General features: G+C 38.5%; 1 long non-coding RNA gene across 1 annotated transcript in view; it reads left to right on the top strand.

The window, feature by feature from the left end:
* The window catches only part of LOC111812812, a 3,981-nt gene extending 2,356 nt beyond the window's left edge, over positions 1-1,625 (top strand). Inside the window, exons 2-3 of the long non-coding RNA XR_002818207.1 lie at positions 501-571; positions 1,107-1,625. This is a non-coding gene — a long non-coding RNA (uncharacterized LOC111812812). The remainder of the gene's footprint in view (positions 1-500; positions 572-1,106) is intronic.
* Positions 1,626-10,359: the final 8,734 nt, after the last annotated feature.

The following is a 10,359-nucleotide window of genomic DNA, read 5'->3' as shown; positions in this document are numbered from 1 at the left end:
ACAATGACAGGCACTCCCAACATGAAACAACTGTTACAAATTACCATCTGCAGTGCAGTAGCTTAGTTCCCAAAAGTTTGTTTTTCTTTCAGGGAAATAATGAAATATTACAGGCAGCATAAAATGTTATTGGGTGATACTGGAATATCTTGGCATTTTAAAATCTGTCTTTCAGCAAAATATTATGTCCCTATATGGAAGGACATTTAGGGGTTACTTGGTCTTACTTAAATCTCTACTAGCATTAATATGGGTGCTATAGTCTGGATCTTGAATATTCCCCAGCAAGCATGTGTTGTGTTGAAAATTTGGTTGCCAGGTATAGTATCATGGAAGGTGCTGCTGCTATGGGGTTGTGGGAACTGGTGGAAGGATACTAGGTCACCAGGAGTGTGCCCTGGACCTAAAGAGCCAGCCGCGGGGCTCTTCTTCTTCTGCCTCTGCTTTCTGGCTGTGATTGGCTGAGCAGCTTTTCTTTAACACACACTCTCTGCCATTAGGTGCTGTCTCACCACAAGCCCACAGCAGAGATAGATGATCATGGACCAGAACCTGGAAACTGGAAGTCAGTGTAAATGTTTCTTTTTAAAACTTGATTGTCTCTGATATTTGTGATAGTAATGGAAAGCTGACTACCGATGGTTGGGATTGTTTTTATATTCTCACATATTAAAAATAAACTCTATTAATGATCTTTCTCCTCTACTTTTTTGGCCACCAAAAGAAGGATCCAGTAGGAGGGAAGTATGTTGTATTGTCTGCTGTCGCAAGGCCAGCAGGCCAGTGGGTGGAGATAACTGAGGTGCCATGTGCCATCAGTTTGGAATCATATTCATGTTACAACAGCTGCCATTTTGGAAAATGGAAACGAAACATTGTTACCAGGTAACTTTATCCTAAAATGTGTTCCGAGAATTGATCTTTCTCTCATTTGCGTTGGAATATTGACCAGATATTGATGCTGTTAGGATGCATCATGAATTACTTTGGGAGATTTGGAGTACAATAAGGATGTTCAAGTAGAACTGGCTTAGCCAAGAAGAAACCTAAGGTTTCATGAAAACTAGAAGCAAAAATTCACCATTCATTCCTTTTGCCACTCACAGGTCAGCTTGCAGGCCCTTGTTTCCTCTGTGGGCACATGGAGCCTTCTGTCATGTAATTATCCTGTGTGAGGAGAAGCAGCCCAGGGAAGAGGAGAGACAAGATCTTGCCCCAGAAGGCTTCCATCCCTGTCAGAAAGAAAGACTTCCTTTGAAGGCCCTCAAAGGCCCTTGATTAACTGGCCCTTGAGGTACACTGGCCTGAGCCTCCCCTGAGAACTGCTGGAGAGGCTGAGAAAGTGCAGATATGATGGGTAGCTTGTGATATGGGGCTTTGGTGACAAGGAAGGGGACCATAGGACAACCCACAGTGTTGGTTGTACATTATTATATGAAAGAAATGAAATTACAAGCTGTATCATTGGTTAGCACGTCCGGTCTTCAAGCATTGTGTTGTTTAGGGTTAGGAATTGATTGTAATCTCAATCTAAGAAAATCTTTTTTGCCTTTGGTACTGGGGATGGAATCCAGGAATCACTGACCTACATTCCCTGCTCCACCCCCTTTTTAATTTTGTTCTGAGACAGGATTTTGCCCAGGTTGGCCATGGGCTTGTGATCTTCTTGCCTCAGCCTCCAGCATAGCTGAGATTACAGGACTGACAGATCTACAAAAATCTTGGTATTGACATATTTTTCCTTTTGATGTTTACACACTGTAATTTACTATACAGGTAATGAGAAAAAAAGTCACTGTCTTCTATGTGTTTTATTTATAATGTGTATAAATTGTGTACTGTAGTCTAATTTCTTGGTTCCTTTTCATCAAGATTTCCCCATCCTCCTTTTTGAAACTTCAATGAAAATGTTTGCCAATTCTAGAATTTTAGTTTGATTTATTCTTTTGAAGTCTTCTATTATATAAGATTTTGTAAGCATAAAATTAAATATAATGCAGGAGAAGCTGTATTGAATCTTATCTCTGAACTGCATGTCAAAGAACTCATAAATCAAAATAAATATTGGTTCAGGAAAATGTTTACTTCTGGTAGCAACTATCCATTTTAAATAGCAGTCTGAATAATAAACTTTATGTCAGTAATACAAATAATACATATTAGGTTACTAAGGACATGCAGATGACAATGGCATTTCTTTCTATTTTCTATTTAACTTTGACTTCTGTGAGGTAAACAGTTATAATTTTTTCCAGAGGTGGCTACACTGGATTATATTTTCCAAGATGAGTTTTAGAAGCAAGTTTCCTTCTATAAGGGTTACTTTATAGCTTATTCAAGTATAATTTGTTGTATACTCTTCATATGGTTTATAAAAATAAACCATAATTTATAAAGATAAAATAAGAGCAATTGATATATTAATATATTGAGTTTATTGAGATAATATCACAATATAGTTATAACTCCTGGCATGCCTTCTTACAACCCAGCCCAGTAGGGTGTAGTTTGAAAAATTCTAGCCTGAACTAAATTCAAAATATACTGCTAAATATAAAGAAGAAGCAGAGTATAGAATTAGATAACTGGTGTGGGTCTTGTTATACTAATAAATGCTCATTAAAAAAATGAAAGAAACCCATAAAGATAGCATCAGTCATTGTGTTTGCAGGAACACACTAAGCAGGAATAAGTTTTCTTCCTTTTAAAATATAATGGTATATGTGAGTGAGACCACCCGGAGTCTGCCAGATCCTTATTCTGGTCAGTGCCCAGGCCTGGGATGTGTGTGTGTGTGTGTATGTGTGTGTGTGTGTGTGTGTCCATCTGCTGGCCCAAGGAATCCTCATTCCAGCCAGCACCCAGGCCAGGCGTGTGTGTGTGTGTGTGTGTGTGTGTGTGTGTGTGTGTAACTTACTCCATCAGACAGGTCTGATGTGGAACCCTGGGACAGAACTCCCTGCAGAGAGGCTAGAGGCAAGACCCACACAGCTGATCTCGCAGCAGAACATCTTGCCAGAGTGGCACAGTGGGTTCTTTTCCAAGGGCTGCAACAGGAAGAAGTGGAGCACAGCAGCCAGACCCAAGCCATACCCACCTGGACAAGTTTAAACTTGGTAGATCCGGACCTGGTGCTAAGGTAGTAACTGTGCCAAAGTTTTACACCAAAAATCAAAAGATAGTGCTATACAAAATGACAAAAAGAAGGAGCAAAATACATTCTTAGACCCTGAGCCCACCAAGAACAAATGTAGGAGACAACAGCATAGAACAAATTAGAAATCATACACCTGAAATCTCAGAAATAATAGTGTCTGAAGCAAAAAACAACTGCAGAAAGGTATTAGGAAATCAGATCAAAAATAATTTCTGAAGTAAAAAATGAAATGATAACTATAATGAAAGAATTAGTAAGTGTTTATAAACAAGACACTGATAAAAATAGAGGAAAATATAAAAATGATGGAATTCTTGAATGAGCAATATAGGAAAGAAATAGAATGCATGAAGCAGATTCAAAGTGATATACAGGAAATTAAAACCTTAATCAAAAGCTGGCAAAACTGTTTGAATGAAAGTGAAAATAGACTTTCAGACCTTGAAGACACCATTGCAGCTAGTGAAAAGGTAAGAAAAGATCCCTTAAAGGCTACAAGGAAAGTCAATATTTTGACCCTAACCCTTCAAGGCCAGTGAAAACTCAGTACATAAGAGTACCTATACTGCAATATCCTGTAACCCAGTGTTGTCCCAAATTTTCTGTTCAAGGAGATTATGGGACCACAGAGGAAAGTGATCGACGATGTAGAGTGTGCCTAAGGAGAGATAGCGATGTGTAATAGAAGGGTCACGCTTGGAATGCCTGTCATTCTGGTCTTCTAAATACATACTTCATGTCATGACATACCAATTATACTATATTGACTCACAAGTAAAAGGTTTTTTTTTTGTTTGTTTGGTTTTCTTTTTTTTTAAATGGGTAATAAATGAAAAACAAAGACACAAGAAAAAGAAAAAAATGTCATAGGACTGTCCTGCTACAATGTTGTATATGGTTAGATTTCTAAATTTCTGTGTAAAAATATGTTATCCCTATTTTTAATTTTTTTTCTTCATATTCTGTAAGGACTTAAATTTCAGCACATCAATACTTGATGGAAGATACTTGTTCCACGTTATGCCTAAGATGTTCGATATTTAGACAGATAGGGTAAATTGAACTGCATATGTTGCAGGGTAATAATAAGCTTCTCTTCTGGAGGGTTAAAAACCTAAGTATGCAGATCAAAATTAGAGAAAAGGAAGAGCTGCAAGGTCTGCCAACATTTTGGCCCTAGCCTTTCAAGGTCAGTGAAGACTCAGAACATAAGAGAACCAATACTGTAACTCAGTTGTACCCCGAATTTTCTGATCAAGGAGATTATGGAGCCACAGAGGAAAGTGATCGATGATGTAGAGTGTGCCTAAGGAGAGTCACATGGAGACAAAACTTTCTCTCAGGCTTTCACAGAGATCAAATTGGTCAAGCATTGGCCATGACTCATCCACATGGCTGACACTGACAAAGGATCTACAAAGTGCAGTACAGGGTTACAGGATAAATCCTGAGGGGACTTGACTGACCTTATCAGATACAAAAGTTACATTTCCTGTTATATAGGTCTTGCTTTATCTTGGTCTTAACCATCCAGCAGAAAAGTATAAAAACGAGGTATATAAAGTAAAGCCATATTAATATGCTGAGCTATAAAAGACTCTAGTCAACAACTTCTGTGAACAACCCCCTACTATTGTGGACTACTGCACTGTGTTGGATTGTTTTGCTGAATTCAAGCACCTATAATATTTAGATGCCAATAGAATACCCATCTCTGACAAGACTGAACTGGAGAGGGGGATACAGAGGAAGGACCATTTTGTATTTGTATATACAGAATAGTTAGGATAGATGTACAGCTGCTTTTGCTTGGTTCAGTGAGAAGAAGGATTTGTAGTAGTAGCGTTTGAATGGGATGTCCTGGCTGCTTCTTGTACTGTGGATGACCCCTGAGATGATAACAATGTGCAATGTATTAATTATTGAAAATGTCCTATTAATCAGCTTGGAAAGTGTCTCATTGATATTTGTTTCTCAAAAAAATGAATAAAACATATTAAAAAATGGAGACAAAACATTATCTTAGGCTTTCACAGAGAGCAAATTGGTCAAGCAATGGCCATGACTCATCCAGCTGGCTGACACTGTTAAAAGATCTACAAACTGTTGTACATGGTTTCAGAGTAAATCCTGAGGGGATTTGACTGGCCTTGTCAGGTACAAAAGTTACATTTTTTCTTTGTTGTTATATGGGTCTTGCTTTAACTTGGTCTTAACCATCCAGTAGAAAAATATAATCATGAAGTATAAAAAGTAAAGCCATATTAATATGCTGAGCTGTAAAAGGCTCAAGTCAACAACTTCTGACATTGCCAGTTCTGCTGATAACCCATGACTCTTATGGACTATTGCACTCTACTGGATTTTTTGCTGAATTCAAATACCTACAATATTTGAATGGCAATGGAACACCCATCTCCAACAAAACAAACAAAAAAAAGGGGATATAAATGAAGGACCATTTTGTAGTGAAAAAAATATGTATCTGTATACAAAAAATAAGATAGATATAGAGCTACTTTTAGTTCAGTGAGAAGAAAGATTTGTACTGATAGTGTTTAGACAAGATAGCATGTCTGCATCATGTACTCTGAATACTACAAAGACAACAATATGCCATGTATTAGTTATTATAACTGTCCTACTAACCTGTTTTGAAACTGTCTCTATTTCTTTCTCATTAAAATTAATATAAAAAAGACTCCTTAAAAGCAACTAGGATGCAGGAAAAAAATAATTGAACATCTCCAAGATAATGCAAAGATGAGCAACATAAGACTAATAGGCATCAATGAGAAAGAAGTCAATACAAATGACATAAAAAGAATATGGACAGAAGTAATAGCAGAAAACTTCCCAAATATGGGGAAACAATCTGACATTCAGGTAACCAAATCATATAGAACTCCAAATAATATCAACCCAATTAAAATCACACTCAGACATAAAATAATCAAGATCCCAGAAATTCAGCATCAGAACAGTATACTAAAAGCCACTACAGAAAAGAAACAGATCACATTTAAAGGAAAACCTAACAGAATAATGGCAGATTTCCCTTCACAAACCATCAAGAAGAGCATTGAGCAAAGTACTATAAGTCTTGCAAGAAAACAAATTCCAACCCAGATTGATATACCCTGAAAAACTCTCTTTCAAGTTTAATGGAGTAATGAAATACTTCCATGACAAAGAACAACTAATGAATTTCATGATGACAAAGCCAACCCTATACAGACTACTAAAGGTATTCTAGAAAGGGATGAAAATAACTATGGCTGCATGAATGAAAACAGAAAGAATTCAAATAGGGGAAACAATTAAACACAGGAGAAAAAGAGGTATACAGAAGCAGTCTTTCAATTATTCTTTTGTACACAGCAGCAAAATATTTCCATCAGCATACTCTACAAATGGACTTCTCCTGCACCCTATGAGCAATGATTCTGTCCAGGCCTATAAGGTGGATATCAAGGAAATAGCAGTAGCTCAGTCCCACAAGTGACACCTGGCCACCAATAAGCATCATGGACTCTGTCTATGTCCACCACAGACTAGAACTTTGTGAGATATCCTATCCCCAAACTGTTAGAAGTGCTGGTCATATGTTTACCATTCCAGTATTTTTATTATGTTTTGTTCTTAGTAATTCTTTACTATCATGAAAACTTTTTCTTAGTTGATATTTTTGTATATATTAATCTTTTCAAATACTATGTGAGTACTCTGAATTGATCAGATTTGTACATGTGATACACTACATTCTGGCCTCTTAATTGGACTCACAATTTAATTTAATTTTTAATATCGTCTTGAAATAATTTAATTTTGAATTAGTTAATTTTCTGAAAAAAAGAAAAAAAATAAAATCAGCAACAAAAAAAATAATGGTATAAATTTTATACTTAGAAAAACATTTTTGAAACAATCCTGGATTTAGTACTTGTTACATGTTATTTTGTGACAAATATATTCTTTTCAGGTATGGTTATATGTTATTTAACTGAGTCACAGGTTAACTTGTCCTTACCTTGGATGGCGTTCTCTAAGCCCAGTGCATCAGAGCTGTGGTTTTGAAAAGGATGGAAAAGTGGAAGGGAGGAGGAATGCTTGTTATAAGAATTGGGAGCCCACAGAATTGGTCTTAGTAAAACCCTGTGTGGTGTAAGCTCTGAGTATTCATGGTACAGTGTCCACTGAGCTGAATCTCTCTAACAAGGTTCTCAGTCTGGAATAGTGTAAATGGACCACAAAGGCCCAAGGAGTCTCCTCATGCTTCCTTGGATCTGGAGGGCGGACTCTGTAGCCACACAGGTTGCTGAGTCCAAGCGCTCCCTCCCTTTGTCTGCTGCCTTGGTCATGAAGGCTTTTCTGAATCTGACTTCCTCTCCCTTTCATGGACTAGTGTTGGGCAACATTGCTGAACCCTGATCTGGAGTGAGCAAACTTGAACACGTAGGGCTTTGCCCTGAGACCGGGGTACTGGACTGGCTTTCAGAAGGTAGCCAGAGTGTCTGCTCAAACCTTAAGGCATATAATGCCTTGGAGGGGTGGCCAACATCTCTTGGGATCTAACTTCTGCTGTTTATGGTGAGATGCTTAACAAAAGTTCTTCAACTCGTGTTGTGTGCATTATCAACAAAATGCCTTTCTCCCCACTTTTCCCCGTGACCTCACACGGGTGGGGTCTCTCAAGATTACTGCTGCTTTGCCTGAGCAATGTGTTTTGCTTGAGGACGGGTCCTGCTTTAGAAATTCAGTTGCTTGTTGGTCTGGAGGCCAAGCCAGGCCAGGGTGGAGGAGGACTGTGGGGCAGAGCAACCTGGGTGGTTTGTAGTGTTTGCTCAAGCTCTCCTGTCTGGCTGCAGGCTCCCCGTGGGGTAATTACTTGCAGGAACACCTTGCTAAATAGACAAGAAGCAGAGCTATGAAGGCATGCCAGAGATGAAAATTTACTCCTCACCTGTGTGTTTTCCGGAATCTCTTCGGGTCGAGGAATAAATAGCTTCCAATCACCTGCTGAGAACATAGAGTCCAGAGGAAACATGGTGTTTTAGCTGTGGATAAATCCAATTCCCTACAGCTAATGTCCTGCAAACAAACCAATTTCTAAAGGATGATGCCCCATGAGAGGACTGAGGCTTATTTGTTTTTTCTGTCCTCTAGCACTTTTTCTCTTTAGTTCATTTCACTTTCTGAGCTTTATTCCTTTCTATTTTTTCTGCATCATTTTCTGTTCTCAGGAGAATACTTGTGGCGCAATAACTGGACATTCTGTTCTGCATTTAGTGCTACCTTTCTTTTGTAAATGCTAGTTTGGGAGATTCTGTGTTAACTGTTTTGACAGTCAGCTTTTAGTAGAATGTGATTCCTGGTCTTGTTAGCATAGGTTTTCTATCAGGAGATTCCTCTATTCCCAAAGTGAACAGTCTTACCTAAGTGGCTTTTTCCCCCCAGTGTATTTGGTTGTTATAGGGTCTCACTTTGCAGCTCGTACTCATAGTGATCCTCTTGCTTTCAGCCTCCCCAGCACTGGGACTACAGGTGTGCACCACTACGCCCGGACTCTGTCCACCTCAGCCTGCCCTGGGGGTGGGGCTGCCATAGTATGTGGCACCAGGGATCGAACCACTGTCTCTGTGCTTGCCTCAGCTTGCCTAAGCAGGCACTTTAGTCCCCTGAGCTATCTCACATCTCCCCCCAGTGGCTTTTTATAATTACACATTTGATCCCACCATTATTTGAGGATACCTGGCTCAGTAAGCGACTGTCACTGTTCAGGAGGATCATTTCTCCAGGGGTGTTGGCTCTAGGACATTTTGCTACTTTGGAGTTAAAAAAGAAGGATTTATAGTTATTATTCTGTCACTCTGTTGATTATTCATCATTTTGTTCTTCACTGAGATCCATGCGGTGTCTGAAGTCCTATTTCATAAAATCTCTCTCTATATATGTACTATGACATTGTCTCCCTGTTTGGAGATCTCTTTGGTCTCATCCTCCAGCCTTAAAAGAAATAGATTAGGAAGACCTTCTGTTTTATCTGTCAAAATTTTGAGAAGATTCGTTTTCTATTAAGATTCTATTAGAGTTTGCTTGTCATGTAGTAATAAAATGCCAAGGTTTTTGCTGGAAGGTAGTCTATTGAAATTATAGGACCTGATTTTTTAAATTACAGTGAAAATTTTAGGTAACTAAATAGTGAAACTGAACATCTAATTCATAATTGCAGAATGATACATGTGAGCCTTGTTCCTAAAATCCTCAAGTGAGCAATAAAAACTGTACTTAATTTTTTTTTTTAGTTTGGATTCTATGCTAATAGTCACTACAGGGAATAGACACTTTGCTTAAGGATGAGAGTGACCAGAATAAGGATGAAAAGTGGTTTGATCTGTGTTACATTGTTAATGTACTGGAGATAGTAAGAGAAGGCCAGACTGCCAAGATCGGAGTCAAAGAACATTAGCTGCTGGGCACAGCTGGTCAGTTTATGTGCTGGGCTGTGGGCTCGACTCGTTTTATCATCTCGGATGTTTCAGCAACTGCTAACAGGTAACCTGACTCAAACTGGCTCATGCACAATGGGAATTATTATCTCACATAACCTGGGAAGAGTCCCAGGTTGGTTGATACAGATTTTCAAAAGTTATCTGGGATTCAGATTGCATCTCTCTGTTTCGCCCCATTAAAGGGTATTGATGACACCAACCTAAAGTTACAGGATAGCTGCAGCAGTTCAGGTGGTTCTCACCAATTTCTTGACAGTTTTTTTATTTTTTATTGTTTTTTCAACTGAGATAGACTGAATCCCATTCTAAGTCAATCATTGGCAGAAGGAATGAAAACAGGAGAATTGGCAGAAAGCCATCATTTCTACCATTACAGAGGTGGAAATTAATTCCCATTTTTCAAAGTTAACTGTCCTTGTGAAGGAGGAAGAACACTTGGATGAAGCTGAGGTTTATAAGAAGGGAAGAGAGAAATGGTGTTGGATGCTGGGCAACCAGCTGTCTTCCATCTGTCTCTATCTACCTCTACCTCTGTCTCCACCTCTGCATTCATATAGTCTAAGCCTTACAGCAAAGGTGCAAAATAAATACGAATGTCATGGTTCACAGAGGAGGTTTACTGTACCCCATGTATGATATCATAATGCTTTTTAACAATGCAACCCTTGCTTTTATTTTTTTATTATTTAT

The sequence above is a fragment of the Octodon degus genome, unplaced genomic scaffold (genome assembly GCF_000260255.1).
Source record: "Octodon degus isolate 3935 unplaced genomic scaffold, OctDeg1.0 scaffold00144, whole genome shotgun sequence".
NCBI classification, from domain to species: Eukaryota; Metazoa; Chordata; class Mammalia; order Rodentia; family Octodontidae; genus Octodon; species Octodon degus.
This window is presented reverse-complemented; position numbering and strand designations above follow the sequence as displayed.